This window comes from Microcaecilia unicolor, chromosome 7 (genome assembly GCF_901765095.1).
Source record: "Microcaecilia unicolor chromosome 7, aMicUni1.1, whole genome shotgun sequence".
Classification (NCBI taxonomy): Eukaryota; Metazoa; Chordata; class Amphibia; order Gymnophiona; family Siphonopidae; genus Microcaecilia; species Microcaecilia unicolor.
Window position 1 is genome coordinate 49,937,029 of NC_044037.1, and position 18,178 is coordinate 49,955,206.

Sequence of the window (18,178 nt, forward strand, 5' to 3'; positions counted from 1 at the left end):
AATTAAGAAACCTAAGGTTAAGTCTCCTAGCCTGATTCTCCAAATACTCCATTCGTTTATGCAAAAAATTGTTATCCTTAACCAATGCAGTCTCTAAAGTTCCCATTTCTTGCAATTTAGTGTTCGTATTTTCCAATTTCGAGGACTGCTGTGCAGACACCTGTGCTTGGAGTAGCGCAGCTTCAGAAAGAGTTTTTATATTGTCAGTATTTTCTTTTAAAGTAGTTTGCATAGAGGTTTGAATGTTGTAGACCATGTCCCATAGTGACTCTAGTGTCACAATTGTTGGTCTGACCACGCCACTAGCTCCAGACGGGGATTGAGTTTGAGCCCCAACTTGAGACAATTTAGTAACGATGTCCTGAGGAAATACCTGTAGTGCAGATTGAATTAGTGTTTCTCTTGGTTGGAGTTCATTCTCTGTCGCTGCAGACCTTCCCTCGAGCAGAATAGGTTGAACCCCTTCGGTCTCCGTCTCTGCTTGGGCTGTCAGCAACTCCCTTCCGGGCTGAGGCGGAGCAATGCGCTCCACAGGGCTCAGAGAAGCCCCGTTAGCGCTCTCGATCGACGCCGACGCGTCGAGAGCTGCAGAAGGGGTCGAAGTTCCCCGAGGTCCCGGTTGTTGCCTCGGGAACTGCAGGGTCGTCTGCCGCCACGCCAAAGGTGCTTCAGGAACCGAGGAATGCTCCTTGACTTTCCCCCTCCGTTTCCCCATCGTAGAGGACGAGGCTACAGAGGTAGCGAAGTTGCTAAACAACGGAGTTACCTCAGCAGCAAACTCAGGTGCGTCCGGTCAAAGCGCCATCTTGGAACCCACGCTCAAGTATTTTGGAGAGGAAGGGTAGGAGGGAGATGGGGCGGTAGTTGGAGGGACAGGTAGGGTCAAGTGATGGTTTTTTGAGGAGAGGTGTGACTACGGCGTGCTTGAAGGTGTCAGGGACAGTTGCAGTGGAGAGAGAGAGGTTGAGGATAGCACAGATGGAGGGGGTGACAGTATGAGAGATGGTGTTAAGTAAGTTGGTGGGGATGGGATCAGAGGAACAGGTGGTACTTTTCGAGGAGGAAAGAAGGCGAGCGGTTTCCTCCTCGGTGATGTCAGGAAAGGAGGAGAAAGAGGCCTGGGTTGGTTGGTCGAGGGAGAGGGTTGGTCGAGGGACAGGGTTGAAGGGTGAAGAGGAGGAGATGGTTTGGTAGTGAACTCAAGGTTGATCTTTTGCACCTTGTCGCGGAAGTAATCGGCCAGTGATTGAGGAGAGAGCGGGGGGGGGGGGGGTAGGAGCGGAGGGCACTTTGAGGAGGGAGTTAAGGGTGGCGAAGAGACGACGGGGTTGGAGCTGAGAGAATTGGTCAATTAGGTGTAATAGTCCTGTTTGGCAAGGAATAGGGAGGAGTGGAAGGAGGATAGCATGAATTTGTAGTGAAGGAAATCTGAATGGGTGCGAGATTTCCTCCAGAGGCGTTCGGCAGATCGGGCGCAGGAACAAAGGTAGCGGATGCAAGGGGTCAGCCAAGGCTGGGGATTAGTACGCTTTGTGGGACGGGAGGTGGATGGAGCGAGGGTGTCCAGAGCAGAGGAGAGAGTGGAATTGTATGTGGAGACAGTCTTGTCGACAGACTCGGAGGACAAGATGGAGGGGAGGAGATTAGAGATACAAGAGGATAAGGTGGGAGGGTCAATAGCCTGGAGATTCCTGGAGGTAGTGGTTAAAGTTGGACGGGGCTGAGGGGGGGGGTGAAGAAGTGTGAAGGTGATTAGGTGATGATCGGAGATAGGAAGAGCTGAAGCATGGAAATTAGAGGTAGAGCCGGAGGAGGACAGGACGAGGTCGAGACAGTGGCCGTCTCGGTGAGTAGGGGAGGTGGAGCATAGCTGGAGGTTGAAGGAGGATGTTAGAGTGAGGAACTGAGAAGCGTGAGGGTCGGATTGGTCATCAACGTGTATGTTAAAGTCTCCGAGAATGAGGGACGGAGATGAGGGTTCAAGAAAAATGGAAAGCCAGGCATCGAAGTCGGTGAGGAAGGAAGAGAGGGATTTATTAGGGGCCCGGTAAATGACTGCCACTCTGAGTGGCAATGGGTAGAATAGCCGGATGGAGTGTGCTTCAAAGGATGAGAAGCAGTGAGACTGCGGTAGGAGGAGGGGTTGGAAACTACAGGAGGGCGAGAGTAGTAGCCCGATGCCTCCACCGCGGCCAACTGGGCGGGGAGCGTGGGAGAAGAGATAACCTCCATGGCAAAGGGCCGCGACTGAGGCACAGTGGGCATTCCAGCCGGGGAATGCCCACTCGGTCTGCAACAAACTGCCCTTCACCCCCGATCTCTTCATCTCTCGTTCCCTTCAACTGCTCGCCCTAACTGAAACCTGAACGGCTAGGTACATCCCAAGGACTGGGTTGGGAACATGTGCTCTAATCTGATCTACAAACTGCTCTACTTTGCACATTTATTTTTATTGGGATGGGGTGCATAAGAGCACCCATGCTGTGTCATCCATCCGTGGCCACTTTTTCATGGCTTAACCACCTGGTCCTCTCTTTTTTTCCCCACTTTTAAGTGCTTTTCAACCAGGCTTCAAAGCATTATAGTGGTGATTCCAATGTACCTGAAGGCATGGTGAATTCTACCCTACAGAAGGGAAAGGCTGGTGGGGGGGGGGGGGGGAGATAGAAGATGCTAAGCTGCATTATATTTCATGCATACACGTTTTTTTAAAGAAAGAAAAATGACCTTGATCCAGTGAGCAACTATTAGAAAAATGGCTCTGGGGATTTTTTTTTTTTTTTATACTCCACACACACAGCGAAGGTGACGAAGAAAATGGACACTAGACAATGCTCTGAAGAATCAAATGTTTATTAAAGCACATACAAGACCTGACACGAATTGTGTTTCAGCCTATGTGGCCTGCATCAGGAGTCTAAAAAATCCAAAGCATATAAAACACATACATCACAAATATATGCAATGACATGGTTAAAACACAAACTAAATACAAAATGAGCGCTAGAAATGAAACTGAATAGTTATACAGTGGTGGAAATAAGTATTTGATCCCTTGCTGATTTTGTAAGTTTGCCCACTGACAAAGACATGAGCAGCCCATAATTGAAGGGTAGGTTATTGGTAACAGTGAGAGATAACACATCACAAATTAAATCCGGAAAATCACATTGTGGAAAGTATATGAATTTATTTGCATTCTGCAGAGGGAAATAAGTATTTGATCCCCCACCAACCAGTAAGAGATCTGGCCCCTACAGACCAGGTAGATGCTCCAAATCAACTCGTTACCTGCATGACAGACAGCTGTCGGCAATGGTCACCTGTATGAAAGACACCTGTCCACAGACTCAGTGAATCAGTCAGACTCTAACCTCTACAAAATGGCCAAGAGCAAGGAGCTGTCTAAGGATGTCAGGGACAAGATCATACACCTGCACAAGGCTGGAATGGGCTACAAAACCATCAGTAAGACGCTGGGTGAGAAGGAGACAACTGTTGGTGCCATAGTAAGAAAATGGAAGAAGTACAAAATGACTGTCAATCGACAAAGATCTGGGGCTCCACGCAAAATCTCACCTCGTGGGGTATCCTTGATCATGAGGAAGGTTAGAAATCAGCCTACAACTACAAGGGGGGAACTTGTCAATGATCTCAAGGCAGCTGGGACCACTGTCACCACGAAAACCATTGGTAACACATTACGACATAACGGATTGCAATCCTGCAGTGCCCGCAAGGTCCCCCTGCTCCGGAAGGCACATGTGACGGCCCGTCTGAAGTTTGCCAGTGAACACCTGGATGATGCCGAGAGTGATTGGGAGAAGGTGCTGTGGTCAGATGAGACAAAAATTGAGCTCTTTGGCATGAACTCAACTCGCCGTGTTTGGAGGAAGAGAAATGCTGCCTATGACCCAAAGAACACCGTCCCCACTGTCAAGCATGGAGGTGGAAATGTTATGTTTTGGGGGTGTTTCTCTGCTAAGGGCACAGGACTACTTCACCGCATCAATGGGAGAATGGATGGGGCCATGTACCGTACAATTCTGAGTGACAACCTCCTTCCCTCCGCCAGGGCCTTAAAAATGGGTCGTGGCTGGGTCTTCCAGCACGACAATGACCCAAAACATACAGCCAAGGCAACAAAGGAGTGGCTCAGGAAGAAGCACATTAGGGTCATGGAGTGGCCTAGCCAGTCACCAGACCTTAATCCCATTGAAAACTTATGGAGGGAGCTGAAGCTGCGAGTTGCCAAGCGACAGCCCAGAACTCTTAATGATTTAGAGATGATCTGCAAAGAGGAGTGGACCAAAATTCCTCCTGACATGTGTGCAAACCTCATCATCAACTACAGAAGACGTCTGACCGCTGTGCTTGCCAACAAGGGTTTTGCCACCAAGTATTAGGTCTTGTTTGCCAGAGGGATTAAATACTTATTTCCCTCTGCAGAATGCAAATAAATTCATATACTTTCCACAATGTGATTTTCCGGATTTAATTTGTGATGTGCTATCTCTCGCTGTTACCAATAACCTACCCTTCAATTATGGGCTGCTCATGTCTTTGTCAGTGGGCAAACTTACAAAATCAGCAAGGGATCAAATACTTATTTCCACCACTGTACATTACGATCATCATGAAAATATATTAAAAATACACAAAAACAGATATACAGGCAAATATATTGTGCTGTATACTATTCAGCCTGGTTAATATTGGCCAGTAACTCACAAACATATATTCAAAAGGATAAAAATGAACTAAAGTCTAAAAAAATGGAGACATATAAATGCATGAATATTTATAAAATTCATGAATAGTCCAAATGTTTTAACCATACAGGTTTATCTCAATCCAAACTTAGTGCTAAAAATATATATGTAACACTGAGGTACACAAATGAAGTTTTTAATTTACTGTGGGGGAAAAAAAGCTAATATATAATGCAAAAGGCAGTGCACTAAAATCATATATACAAGCAGATATAAGGTCAAGAAAACATACATCCTGTAGGATGTTTAGAAACTTGGTAAATAAGTCTGTAATAGGTCTGTGATTGGGGGGGGGGGGTCTACAGAATACTGCCCCTCTCCCTTAAGAAAAGCCCTTCCGATAGCTTGGGCCACCTTAAGAACACTCCAATAACCTGGACCATCTTAAGAGCACGAAACCTGACCCAGCAGGAGGTAAGCTGGAAGGGGCAGAGCCCATACTTGGAAGTATAAGAGAGAGCTAGGCTTAGGATAAGGAGGCCTAGGGAGAGAAGATTTGAATCCGCAGCATATGATGTGAAGGTACTGTTCCACAACTGCAACCTGGCTGAGGTAAACCAGATCATACTTCATAAGTTTTGCTTTGAGGTCTCACTGGAGCCAGACCTGAACCTCGGGGAAGAACCTCAGACCTATTGGCTGTGTTTGGGGCGTGGCAACCCTGGCAGTCGCAGACTATGCTTAGCCTACTGCCAGAGGCTACCAAGACTGAATATATTTTACTGCAGAAGTTTCTTATCCTATATCTCGAGCACTGTGAAAGGAACAGGCCCAAGAATTCCCTTAAATAAAATATTTTTGGTGTTACCCCTTTGTCTGGCTGTGTTATTTACCGGCCCACTCCCCAACCCTCGCTCGGGGTCTCACAAGGTCAAAAGAAATGGCACAGCTCGATGTAACCAAAAGAACATATGAAACTGAGAAGTATCACTATCACATCCTAATGCTAAAACAGAATAAAAAAACCTTAAAAATCAAAACACACTTAAGCAAAAATAGTAAATAGAACCAAATTGCAGAATGATTTGAAAGTCACGCAACTCAGTCTGGCTAACAAGGCATAAAACGCTGAAAAATACTGCTATCACATCCTAATGTTAAGATAAAGCATAAACCGACTAATACCAATGCGCTCCAACAAAACTGATAAGTGAAACCGAGATGCAGAGTGATCTGTTAAATTGTCGCTATCACATCCTCATATTAAAATAAAGCTCAAAATTGGGATAAAGCTTGGGGGTATACACTTGTGGGAACATACATACACACACAAACTCATGATTGGAGGGGGAGGTAGGGGAAATTTATGGACGGCTGTGGGAATGGAGGATATTCTTGTACGTGAACAATGTTTATACGTTGAAGTTTTATGCTTGTTTGTATTGATCTTTCAGTCAATAAAAAAAGATTTAAACACATAAAATAAAGCTCAGAAGGCTTGAATACCAACGTGCTCAAACAAACCTGATAAGTGAAGCTGAGATGCAGAGTAATCTGAGTTTAAGAGCAGAAATCTACTTTAAAGCCTGTAAAAGTGATAACAATGCATTTAAACTATAAAAATATGCAGAAAATAGAGTGCAAGGCCATACAGGCCGAAACACAACTCATGTCGGGTCTTTGATGTTTTAATCATTCTAGTAAAAGAACAACAAAAAAAAATGTTTTTTTCTTGAAAACATCGTCTAGTCTCCATTTTCTTTGCCACCTTCGCTATATGTGGAGTGTCATCCTGACTGTGAGGGTCTCTCTGTTTTTCTGTTGTACTTTTAAATTCTTTTTTATATCATTTGGTGTAAAACTACAGTAAAAGCAAAAATTTTTTTTAAGGTTTAGGTTTTGTTGGGATGCAACAAAGCAATGTAAAGTCTACAGAATAAAACATATTAAAAAACCACTAAATTATAAAACTAGAATAGTGGCAATTTTAAATGAAGTTCCACTAACCAGCTTTTATTCACACTGTACGAATACACAAGCCAGAAAATCCTCATTACCCTCTAAATTATGCAATCCAGTTACAAGGACACATAATAAAATGTTACAGTCTGGAAATGTTTCAAAATCTGTTATAGGGGCCGTGATAGCAAATGATGGAAAAAAAAAAAAAAAAGTACCCCCACAATAAAGCTTTAGCTGCTGCACCATGCAGGTAACCCCGCCCCATGTGAAGTCCAAAGAGTCATTTAACTGCTCTTTTGAGCTGCAGTGTCCTATGCTTGTACCTGCCCTGGCACCAGAAATCCCAATCCCATACATCATAGCTACCTATCCTCAGACTCCCCTCACCCACTCATCTTCCTCCTTAAGCATATGCTCCTTGCTGAATTTCAGTGATAGGGACTGAAACAGTGCCATTTTTAAAATAGCAGCCAGCAGGAGCAGCTTCTAAAGATAGAGAACGCTTGCCTTGAATTCAGTGGCGTAGCCAGAAGTCAATTTTTGGGTGGGCCAACAGGTTGGATAGGTGGGCACTAGACAGTGGTGTGCTGGTAAATGTTTAACAACAGGCTCTCTCCCCGGTCCGCCCCCCCCCCCCCCCCCCCCACCTGTGCACCTCCCCTCAAAATTGCAGAGCTGGCTATAGCCGGAGAGAGAGCCTGGGGGGTGGGGGAGGCAATGCATTACTCTCTCCAGGAAAAAAATCATTAAATGATCCCAGGTTCCAATCTAATTCATGTTTAATGTGGTATAAAATGCCATAAATAAGTAAATAAATAAAAACTTTTAGTGTTGAGCACCTGATTCTCAAAGTGGACATGTTCCAATCATTATAATGAAAATAAAATGATTTTTTTCTACCTTTGCTGTCTGGTGACTTTGTTTTTCTGATCATACTGGCCCAGTATCTGATTCTGCTGCTATCTGTCCTCTTTACTCCGTTTCCAGGGCTTCCTTTCCATTTATTTCTTTACTTTCCGCCTTTCTTCTTCATTTCTTGCTCTGGGTCCTCTGCAGACTTGACTGTCCAGTGAATCCAGCTTCTGCCTATTTTCTTCATCCATGTGCAATTTTCTCCTCTCTTCCTTTTCCCTCATCTCCTTCCTCACTCTTCCCTCCCCTCCATCCATGTCCAGCATTTCTTCTCTTCCCTCCCTCTCCTCCATCCATATCCAGCAGCCTCCTCTCTCCTGCCCTTCCCTCCATCCATCCATGTCCAGCAACCCTCCTCTGCCCCCTGCCCTGCCCTCCCCTCCATCCACCCATGTCCAGCAACCTTCCTCTCTCCTCTTCCCTCCCCTCCATCCACCCATGTCCAGCAACTCTCCTCTCCCCTCCATCCATCAATACCCAGCAATTCTCTTCTCTCCACTGCCCCTATCCATCCATCCCCAGCAATTTTGTTCTTGCCCCTGGTCCCCTCCATCCATCCATTCCCAGCAATTCTCCTCTCTCCCCTGCCCCCACCTCCATCCATCCATCCCCAGCAATTCTCCTCTCTCCCCTGACTCCCACCTCCATCCATCCCCAGAAATTCTCCTCTCTCCCTTTCCCCCCACCTCCATCCATCCATCCATCATCCCCAGCAATTCTCCTCTCTCCCCTGACCCCCACCTCCATCCATCCATCCTGTGACTCTCCTCTCTCTCCTCCCGCTCCCATCCATGTGTCCAGCGAGTCTCCTTCACCCCATGCATCCTTCCCTCCCATTCCACCTGCCCGCCCTCTCTCTGACGGCAGCGCTTCCCAGACGCTGCCTACCGCCGCCACGATCTACCTCCTCCCTCTGTCTCACTCTCAATCAACAGCAGCGGTAGCGATTCAAACACGCTGCCTCCTGCTTCTAACCCGGAAGACGCTTCCGGGTTAGAAGCAGGAGGCAGCGTGTTTGAATCGCTACCGCTGCTGTTGATTGAGAGTGAGACAGAGGGAGGAGGTAGATCGTGGCGGCGGTAGGCAGCGTCCAGGAAGCGCTGCCATCAGACAGAAGGAGGCAGATGCTGGATCAGCGCTGCCTGCTCCCTCTGCTCTGCTGCTGGGTGGACCTGAACCCAAACTGGGTGGGCCTAGGCCCATCCAGGCCCACCCGTGGCTACGCCCCTGCTTGAATTATGTAAGCATGGGGGTGGGTGGGTCAGGTCTCTCCTTCCAGGTACTTTCACTTACAGGTTACAAGCAGAGTTCCTGGAACCCGGAGGCCTTTGGTTAAGGAATTTGGCAGTTTGGAGGGGGGATTCCATTTCCAAGGATCCAACTTGCTGAACTTTAACTGCAGTTTGTTGCTTGAAAAGGAATTCCATATGCAGCTCATTGGCATACATTTTGCATGCTAAGGCTAGCACAGAGCATTACTCCTATTATTTCTACAGCACTACTAGGTTCTATGAAGCGCTGTACACAAACATGGAAGAGAATTCCTGCTTAACAGAATTTATCATTTGTTCAAGATGGACAGGACAAGAGAGATTAAGGAGAATTGTTGTTGTTGTTGATTTACTAGCATGATTAAAACATCTGAGGAAGATTTTTTGTGTGTGCTGGAACACTTGCTACATGGGAAGTAATTTCAGACATAAAATTGTCTCTAAAATGGAAGCAACTCCTGTGCTAAGCTTTAAAAGTCACTAGGTCTAAAACACAAGTCACTTTGAATTTAGAACTGGAAAGGCAAACATATCTAAAAACTGAGTCAGGCATTTGAACTATACTGATATTAAACCAATATCCAGGTTGAGTGGCATTTGAATCTAGATCAGAAGTCCAGAGAAGGGATCAATCACATTAAAATATGAAATCTTATTCCTTGTTTGTTTTAAAGACCTGGCCTTTACCTGCTTGAGTAAAAGTGAAAAAGAATGCCTAAGTGGTCAAAATCTGTGTATGAAAAAGCAGGAAATGGGGTGGGTGGGTTTCAAGGATACACTTCAAAAGGCCTCATACAATAGACAGTTAACATTTCTTTGGGAGGACATTCTCTCCAATCCCCTCCAGGCCAGCTTTACCCTAATGCTAATTCATCCAAGAGCGAAAGACTTGCAATTCAGCAGGCACTTTTGAAGAAGGGGGGTCAATGGTGCTACCCATTACCTCAGCAGTATATGCGATGCCTGCGATAATCCTACTTCAATGCAGGAAGCTAGATTCCTGCAAGAAAATCAGTGTAAAAACACTGTGCCAAGGGGAAGTGCAGTGGGCATGAAAGTCCGCCTGGCCCTATCTTTATGTTCCAACTGCTGGAGTTGCTCTCAAAGCCCACTCCAGCCTATTCATCTTCTTATTTGCGGGACACAGACCGTAAAAGTCTGTCCAGAACGGTCCTCCTGTTCCAGCCACTAAAGTTGCTGTCTAAACCCTTTCCAGCACATCCAAAACCAGATTGCCATATGAGACCGACTGTACACGTCTCCCAGTATCAGCCCTAGTTCATCACAGCCAGAGTCACCATGTAAGTGTTATGCAACACATCCACACACATGCAGCCATTTAAGTTTAGGTTTTTTATAACTTCCATTTTCTAAAAAGAGATCCTCTGTGTTCATCCCATGCCTTTTTGAATTTCGCCACCATTTGTATCTCTTAATGGAGGCTTTCCACATCTGTGCTGTTAAAGCAAGGAGGGAGCAGGAGGAGGAGACAGCACTCAAAGAACTTGGTACTCGGTAGGTGAGAGGCTGGCGCAAGTGCAGCATACACTTCCACGGGAACCCCACAGGAACTGCTTCCGTCCCCACGGGAACCCCACAGGAACTGCTTCCGTCCCCACGGGATCCCCACAAACCCCGTTCCCGTGCAACTCTAATGTATGTATCTATAGAGGAACATTGGATATATTTTACACTGTATATCTAAACAATAAATTAACAATGTGATAAATTTTAAAAGTATAGGAATGAATAATACAATCATACTTAACGTGTATAACCCCAATGTCCAAAAGATCTAAATCAAAAGGGACATGTTATAAGATATGCATGTATGTATAGAGGAACATTACATATACAGTGCAAAATGTATCAATTATACATTAATGTGAAAAACAAATATAAACAGTGAAAAACAAAAGAATGCAATTACAATACAAAAAAACTTAAAAAAAAAAAAAGTGTCTCTCTCAATTTGATAAAGTAGAAAGGGCTGCCCAGGGTCTAAAGGGAACAAATATCAAATAAAAATTAAAAACATACCTGAAGAGTCTGAAATGGGAACAAATCACCAAAAGGAGGAAGAAAACACTAGGCCAGGCTCCAGAAACTTTCAACCTCACACAATTGCTGAATGGCAGGTTAACAAGGAAAACAAAGGACATGAAACATCCCTAGAGAGACTAGAAGGACGAGGGGCAAACAGTCCAGGAAGGAGAAAGCACCCATCTATGCTTCAAGGTCATGAACTCAATTATGTAAGCTGGAAACCGGGGAGGCACTAGACTGCTGCTACCATTGTGGGAAACAGTCCCACATAACTTTTTTGGATAGGAACCTGCAAGCCAGCTTGGTCGAACAGCTGAGAGATAACACCAGAGGGGGTCGACAGGAATAGAAATGGGAGAGAATTTAAAGTGAAAGTCAGATGAATTAGCCTAACCCTACAGATGCATTTGCAGTTATATGCCAAGAGTGGCAGATACAGGAATACCACATCTATCGGTGACACCTGTGCAATAAACACCTATCATTAGTATAGACCTGTATCTCCAACAATTGCAATTTGCTGTGCGCATCAAAGTGCTGGAGGTCATATATGAAACGCCCTCAGTAGAGCCAAGAGTTGAAATACTGCAAAAAAGTGTCCATTTGGCTTTTTTCTTGGGGGGTGGGGAGCAGGGGGGAATCAGCAATGAAAAGCAAAAAGAAAAAGCTGTTCACCAAAGGTAAAGCCTGCAGACAAACAAAACTGAGTAGCTCTGAACAGCAACACAGCAGATAATGTGAAAAAAGGAGCTCCAATCAATAGCCTGGAAAAAAAACTGGAAACAGCTGGTTGGGAAGAATCCATGGAAACATAGCCAATGGCTACAGGTGTGCAGGAGAGAACTTCTACCTCCTATGAAAACCCAGAAAACTCTGAGCAGGCAGATAGCTGAAGAGATTGCCCCTAGAAAATAGCCAAACTCATGAGCTGAGAACAAGCTTAAGGTGACCACAGACAGGAACCGAGAGCTGAATTTATGTGAATCAGAAATGGACATGGCGTTTCCCTATCATAATAACCATGTCAATAAAGTCTACAGGGGGGGGGGGGGGGGGGGTCTGGGTAGCAGGGGTTATTTTTTTGCATATGTAGTATATGCTTTGCATAATTGAAAAACTTTGATAAACAGGAAAAAAATTGGATATGGTGAGTACATCAGAGATGTGCTAAGCTCAGGTGAGAGCACAACTATGCTCAAAAGAGAAAGGACCCAGACAGCTGAACTGACCTGGCCAGAGGAGTCTAAATCAGCACCCAGGCAGAGCAGGTAGAGCCCCACCAATGCAATACAGAACAGAGGCCAAGATGCACTAAAGTCGTCAGAGCCGTTCCCTACCGAATTCCATATGCATCAAGGAAAGGGAATGCAAAGCTACTCGTTCTAGCTCACTTGCATTCTCTATTCCCTCGGAAGTTAGTCAGAGTTCCCACGTCTTCAACACCCGTCCATCTTCCGCCCCTAGGTCTCTCAGCCAACCACAGCGCGTTTAGCTCAGCTAAACGCGCTGTCATTGGCTGAGACCTCTAGGTCTCTCTCAGCTGAGCTAAACGCGCTGTAATTGGCTGCGAGAGACCTAGGGGAAGATGGACGGGTATCGTGGACGATGGAAGAAAAGTGCAAGAAAAGTGGCTCGAACAATTAATTTTACCTGCTCCCACGAACCGTGCAACATCTCCCGGCCCCCTCCCATGCTGCACAGCGTGCGCCACCCTCCGGCACGGTACGGCCAGCCTGGGGAGCAGAAGTGGCTGGCGACTGCAGGGAGCAAGGTGCAGCGAGCCCGGGCAGGTGCTGAAGATGGATGGGGGGCTAGCCGTAGGGGCTTTCTTTGTCCTCCGGAGAGTCTGCACAGCACACCAGCAATAGAATCGGCCCTGAGAGCATAGCAAGGGGGTAGCCGTCTTGGCCTACGATCTGATCTAGAAGTGCATAACTGGAGGAGCAGGCTGAGCTGCTGCGCCGCCTGGAGCTTTTCTAAGCAAATCAAGCCATCAAGAAAGAAAAGGACAACAACAAAAAAAAGGGGGCGGGGGTTCGCACAGCCCTAGGGCTCAGATGCCCCGGCATTTGTGCTGTACCTCCTGCGTGCTAAAGTCGAAGCCCAGGAAGGTGCGGCAGGGAGCGGAGGCCATACCGAGGCAGAGTGCAGCCAGTTACCGATGGATGCGCCTGCAGTGCTGGGGTTACGGCTTCGCCTCCTTCCCAGTCAATCAGTAACCGGGAGAGTGTAGTCTCCAAAAGGACGTCCTCTCCCCCCCACCTCAATAATAAAAACTTCCTTTTTGGACGTCCTTCAATCAGCCGAGAGACCCGGAAGTCTCTGAGCCAATCACAGCACGTTTACCTCAGCTAAATGCATTGTGATTGGCTCAGAGACTTCCGGTCTCTCAGCTGAGTGAAGCACGGCCAAAAAGGAAGTTTTTATTATTGCGGGGGGGGGGGGGGGGGGGGGGGAGGCCCACCCAAAATGGGCATCTTATTTGAAGCGGAGCTTAATCATGACGAGCACTTGGCCATTCCACCCCCCCCCCCCCCCGATTTCTTTTTGTTACTGTGCCACACCCCCTCAGCCTAGGGTATGCTGTAATCAAGTAAAGGGGTCTCAATAGCCAGATGATTGTAGTCGTGACAGCTAAATTGAGATCCCAATCACCAAGGCCAGAGGGTGGGTACAATCACTAACCTCGTCTCCTGATCTCTAAGACCAGGAGAGGAAAATAAACTAAAATGTTAGGATTTTTCCTGCTCAAACTCCCAAAATCAGATGGCAATCAGATGTTTTTTTTTTTATGTAATCAATTAACCTTTATTTAAAACTTTTCAATATAATAATAATCGCAACTCAATAAAAACCATAAATATTTCTTAAACTCTCCCAAATTTACCATACATTCTTTTTCTTTTCCTTACAGGTCAAATTTCAGTACTTCACCAGCTTATATATCAGATAAGTATTTTGTTTTCTTTTCCTCTTTATTTCTTTACCCTTTTCTGAGATTTTTAAGTATTCCCTTGAATAAGTATTTTCATAGAATGTGATTCTTTGTGTTCACGTTTCTGTTTTACAGAGTCTACACCCCACTTTTCCTGGTACAGGTAAGTATTTTGTTTTATTTGTTTTCTCTTCTTTCTCAGGGTACTTAACCCCACTGTTGTCCCTTTACCCCCAGTCACAGAATTCTCTGTACAGTCACTTAGCTGTAGGCTGTTCCTCTTTTTCCAGTGCGCCGGTGAACCTTGCTTTCGTTGGGGCCCTTGTAATTGCAGTGTCAGCTTTTTCAGGATTCCTTGTAGGTGACGGCTCTTCCTCCTAAACCTCACCCTTTAATAAAATAAATGGAAGCAATACCCTCCCTTCACTGACCAGGTACCAGGATACCTAGTGTCCGTAACAATTTTAAACTGGGGCCATCTATCTAATAAAATCAAAATAATTAAACAATTCCCTATCCTATAAACTTACACTCTCTAATTAAACTTTTATTTATCTAACTTTTATATCAAATATGTTTGGTAGTCTTCATTCAAACATACCTCTCATTCCACTACTATACTTTTAATTATAATCTTAATATTCCCTACTATACCCCTACACCTATCCCCTCTCTATTAATTTAACCTTTAAACACATTAACTCTTCTAAATTCTAATATTAATTCACTATTCACTATACCCCTACTTCCCATATACTATATTCCCTATTCCAAACCTCACAACTTCCTAAAAATACCCCAAATTCCTAAATCCCACTAAAAATGAATATTAACTTTAACCTATACTCTATCCCACCTATACTCTAACCAGTACCCTATTTTTCCATACTTTCCCAAGTCTTTCTCAAATTTCTACCTCTTCCTTCCCTGAAATCACTCTCACACACTCCCAACACAGATCACACCTCCTCTCACCTTGACTCCCAAACACATTCTGACCAACTGCCCAAACCCCGTTGCCAAGGAGACCAGCACTGGCTTTCCATTCCGCAGTCAGCTCAGCCAATCACCATCCCTTTTTAAGATTCTAAACTGGCCAAGCTGACCTGCGGAATGTTGACCAGCACTGCTCCAGCACCATTTTGAATAAAAAAACCCCATTGACTTCAATGTAAAAATATTTCCAAAAATCCTAGCCCCCCTACCGTTTACCCAAAACCCTTAAAATTTGGCCCAAAAATTAAATCCCCCATTCTCTATCCATCCCTGTTTTTCAATTTTAAAAATCCCAAATTCCCATGTCCGCCCTCAAATAAACTGTTCTAAACCCCTCCAAAATCCCTAAATCCGCCCAAAACCATCCCAAAAATTTCCAACTCCCCTCTCGGACCTACCCTATCGAATTAAAAAATTAACCCTTAATTAACCCCTTAAAACCAGACCCCTCCCAAAAGACCCCTTTAAAATATTAAAATTCAAAATGTAACCCACTGGAAAAATCAGGAAAAATCCCCTAAACCCGAAAGTGAAAACCAAATTTAAATTAAACAAAACCCTGATTTTTTAAAAATCAAAAACCCTATTTGTACAATTTAAAAATCAATACATTAAAATTTCGGGTTAAAAACCCCCTTACCTGATTGTCGATTTTCCCCACACCTGTAGACTTCCCCTGGTTCCGGTCCCGGACGTCCTCACACGAAACCGGATCGAAAACAAAAAAACAACCGAAGCCGGCCCAAAATTTAGGCCCCGGCTTCGGCCTAGATGCGAAGACGCGCGTTCGCGATTCGTGCATGAGGCGCGCCGCCTCATGCACACTCGCGCCGACGTTCTACCTTCGCCGGCCATCTTTTAAAAAAAAAACCCACTCCAGCGCTTCCCCCCAGCCGGAAAACTTCTGCGCTGCCTCCTGCAGCGCTCCTCCGGCATCCGGTTCCCCTCTTCTGGTCCGGGAACACGCTCCCTTGCTCCCGGACCCCGAAATTCGCTGTGCGGCCTCCCATCGGCCCGAACCCGGCCCAAACATGCCCCGGACCTCCTCCTCAATCCAGGGAACACACCAATCGTCCCCAGGAGTCCAAAATTTCAGCGCTGCCTCCCTGCAGCGCTTCCAGGTTCCCACCGGCCCAAACCAGGGCCCCAAACCCCCACGAACCGCCGGAACCGCCGACGGAGAGGAAAAAAAAAAAAACCCCAGCCCAACTCCTCTCACCCGGGGACGACCTCCGCTCCCACAAACTGGACCCCAGGTAAGTATTTATAATTTAAATTAATATTTTTCCCTTTCCCTTCCTACCCTTAACCCCTTGTTACATTCACCCGGACTTAAAATGAATATTGTCCCCAATATTCTCCCCCACACCATCATCCTTTAAATTCAACCACAAACTTCTCCTTTATACCAACACATCTTAAACCTTCACAGCCACTTCTTTTATCAACCCTACTCAACAACCAATCATCCCCCATCATCTTTTTAAACTCTCTCCTCAATCATACCTTATCCTCATAAAATCACCCTATCTCTTACTCATCCATCCTTTCCAAACAACCAACCCATTCCAAGCATTCTACCAATAAACTCAACCCTCTTTATTAATCTCATCCAATCTAATCCCCAACCCAGCTAACCAGGTTACTTTAAATATTCACATAACTAAACTTTTCTTCACATAAATTGAACTTTAACATTACAACAGTACAATAATCATCATTTCTTCAACCAGTATTCCCTTGATTAAGAATACGTGTGAATACAGGAACAGAATGTTGACCCCAAAATTCTTCAACCCCCTGTTATAATTACACCCCGTACCCACCAGCTTAGCTCTCCCCTAGCAGGGATACGAAGTAACCAACTTCATTCCCCATAAATTACAAAACAGAATATATATCACATATTTAACCTAATACATAATTTTCCTGTAAAAATTTTGAACCTACACCTTTGTTCTCTCTACTAGATACCCTTATATTACCAGTATCTGTGACCTCATTCACCACCCCTACCGGATTAAAAATAAACTCGGTATGAATGGTATACCAGAGAGGTTTAGTCTCTGGTTCAGTAACTGGCACAGGAGACTCCTTCCTCAACCTTTGCTTACTTAAGCCTAAATTCATTTCGAGTTCTCCCTCTTCGCAAACATACCTTTTCACAGTGTTTCTATGCACTGTTTTCCTCTCCCCCAAAACATTTTGAATATTTAAAACAGTTGACTGTTCCCCATAAACTTCCACCACTTTATATGGACGAGATTCCCAAACGTCCTGGATCTTATGTCTCCCCAAGAATCTCTGCCTCCGAAGCAACACCCAATCCCCTTTCTGAGGAACTCAGGACGTCTGTGAGGAACCTCGACCAGCATTCTCTCTGGAATCTGAGGAAGATACATAAACTCCGTTCAACTGCTGGATCCTGTTTAGCTTCACTGACAAGGCGAACGGAATGGACCAGGTCTCTTATCCCAGCATTTTTTTTTCCCTTGTCAAACTCAGTCTCTGAGTGTTTAAGGTCATCATCTTCTTTCAGTTCTCGTGCCTCAAGTTTCCAGGGACTCTGTGCTAGAGCCTGCTGCCAAACCAGTTCCTCTTTCTCCCGTTCCAGATCACACCGCAGCAACCCATCTATATCTCCCTGAGAACTCCCAGGAATCTTGTTTTCTTTATTCTCAACCAATTCTTTGATCAGGCCTATAACGTTAGCAGGATTCCGCTCGGATAGAGCAACAAATTTCTCCATTTTCAGAGACTCAGATTTACCCAACAGTTTCTGCATCTCTTCTTCACCATATTCTGTATAGGGGCTTGTGGCCTTTCCCTCCTTCTCGGGCCTTCCAGAATGCAGCCTTTCCTTCTGACTCGGTTTCAGCACAGCAGCAATCACCTCTCGTTTGCTTTTCTCACCAAAACTAGCATCTGAGAGTTTAATACTCTCTGTCTGGTTTTGTTTTCCTCCCTGCTTCTGCATTTCCAGGGTGTTAGCTACCCTGATCCTCTCGGGAAAGTTCATCTTTCCGGAAACAGGAACCAGTACTGCCTCTGTATTCCTCCATTCTTGCTGAGACTTCCTCATCAGTAACTTTCTTGACACTGCAGGTATGATCTTACTCACTCTTCCTTTTAACTTTACCCTGCCATCCGATTCCCTAATTCCGGCAGAACGTTCCTGTGACCACTTGGACAGTATACCCGAACTCTTCCCGGGCTCTAATGTGAAACAAGCTGGATCCTTGAACAGTCCTTCTAAGTGGTGCAGCACGTTCATGCCTACGATCCCATGAACTGGACAACTTTCCACTTGACCATCACTGAAGTTGTCCCTCACCACAAAGATG

General features: G+C 45.4%; 1 protein-coding gene across 2 annotated transcripts in view; it reads right to left on the reverse strand.

The window, feature by feature from the left end:
* Positions 1 to 18,178, reverse strand: part of PLS3 (plastin 3) — a 263,150-nt gene that overhangs the window by 114,941 nt on the left and 130,031 nt on the right. The window lies entirely within an intron of this gene.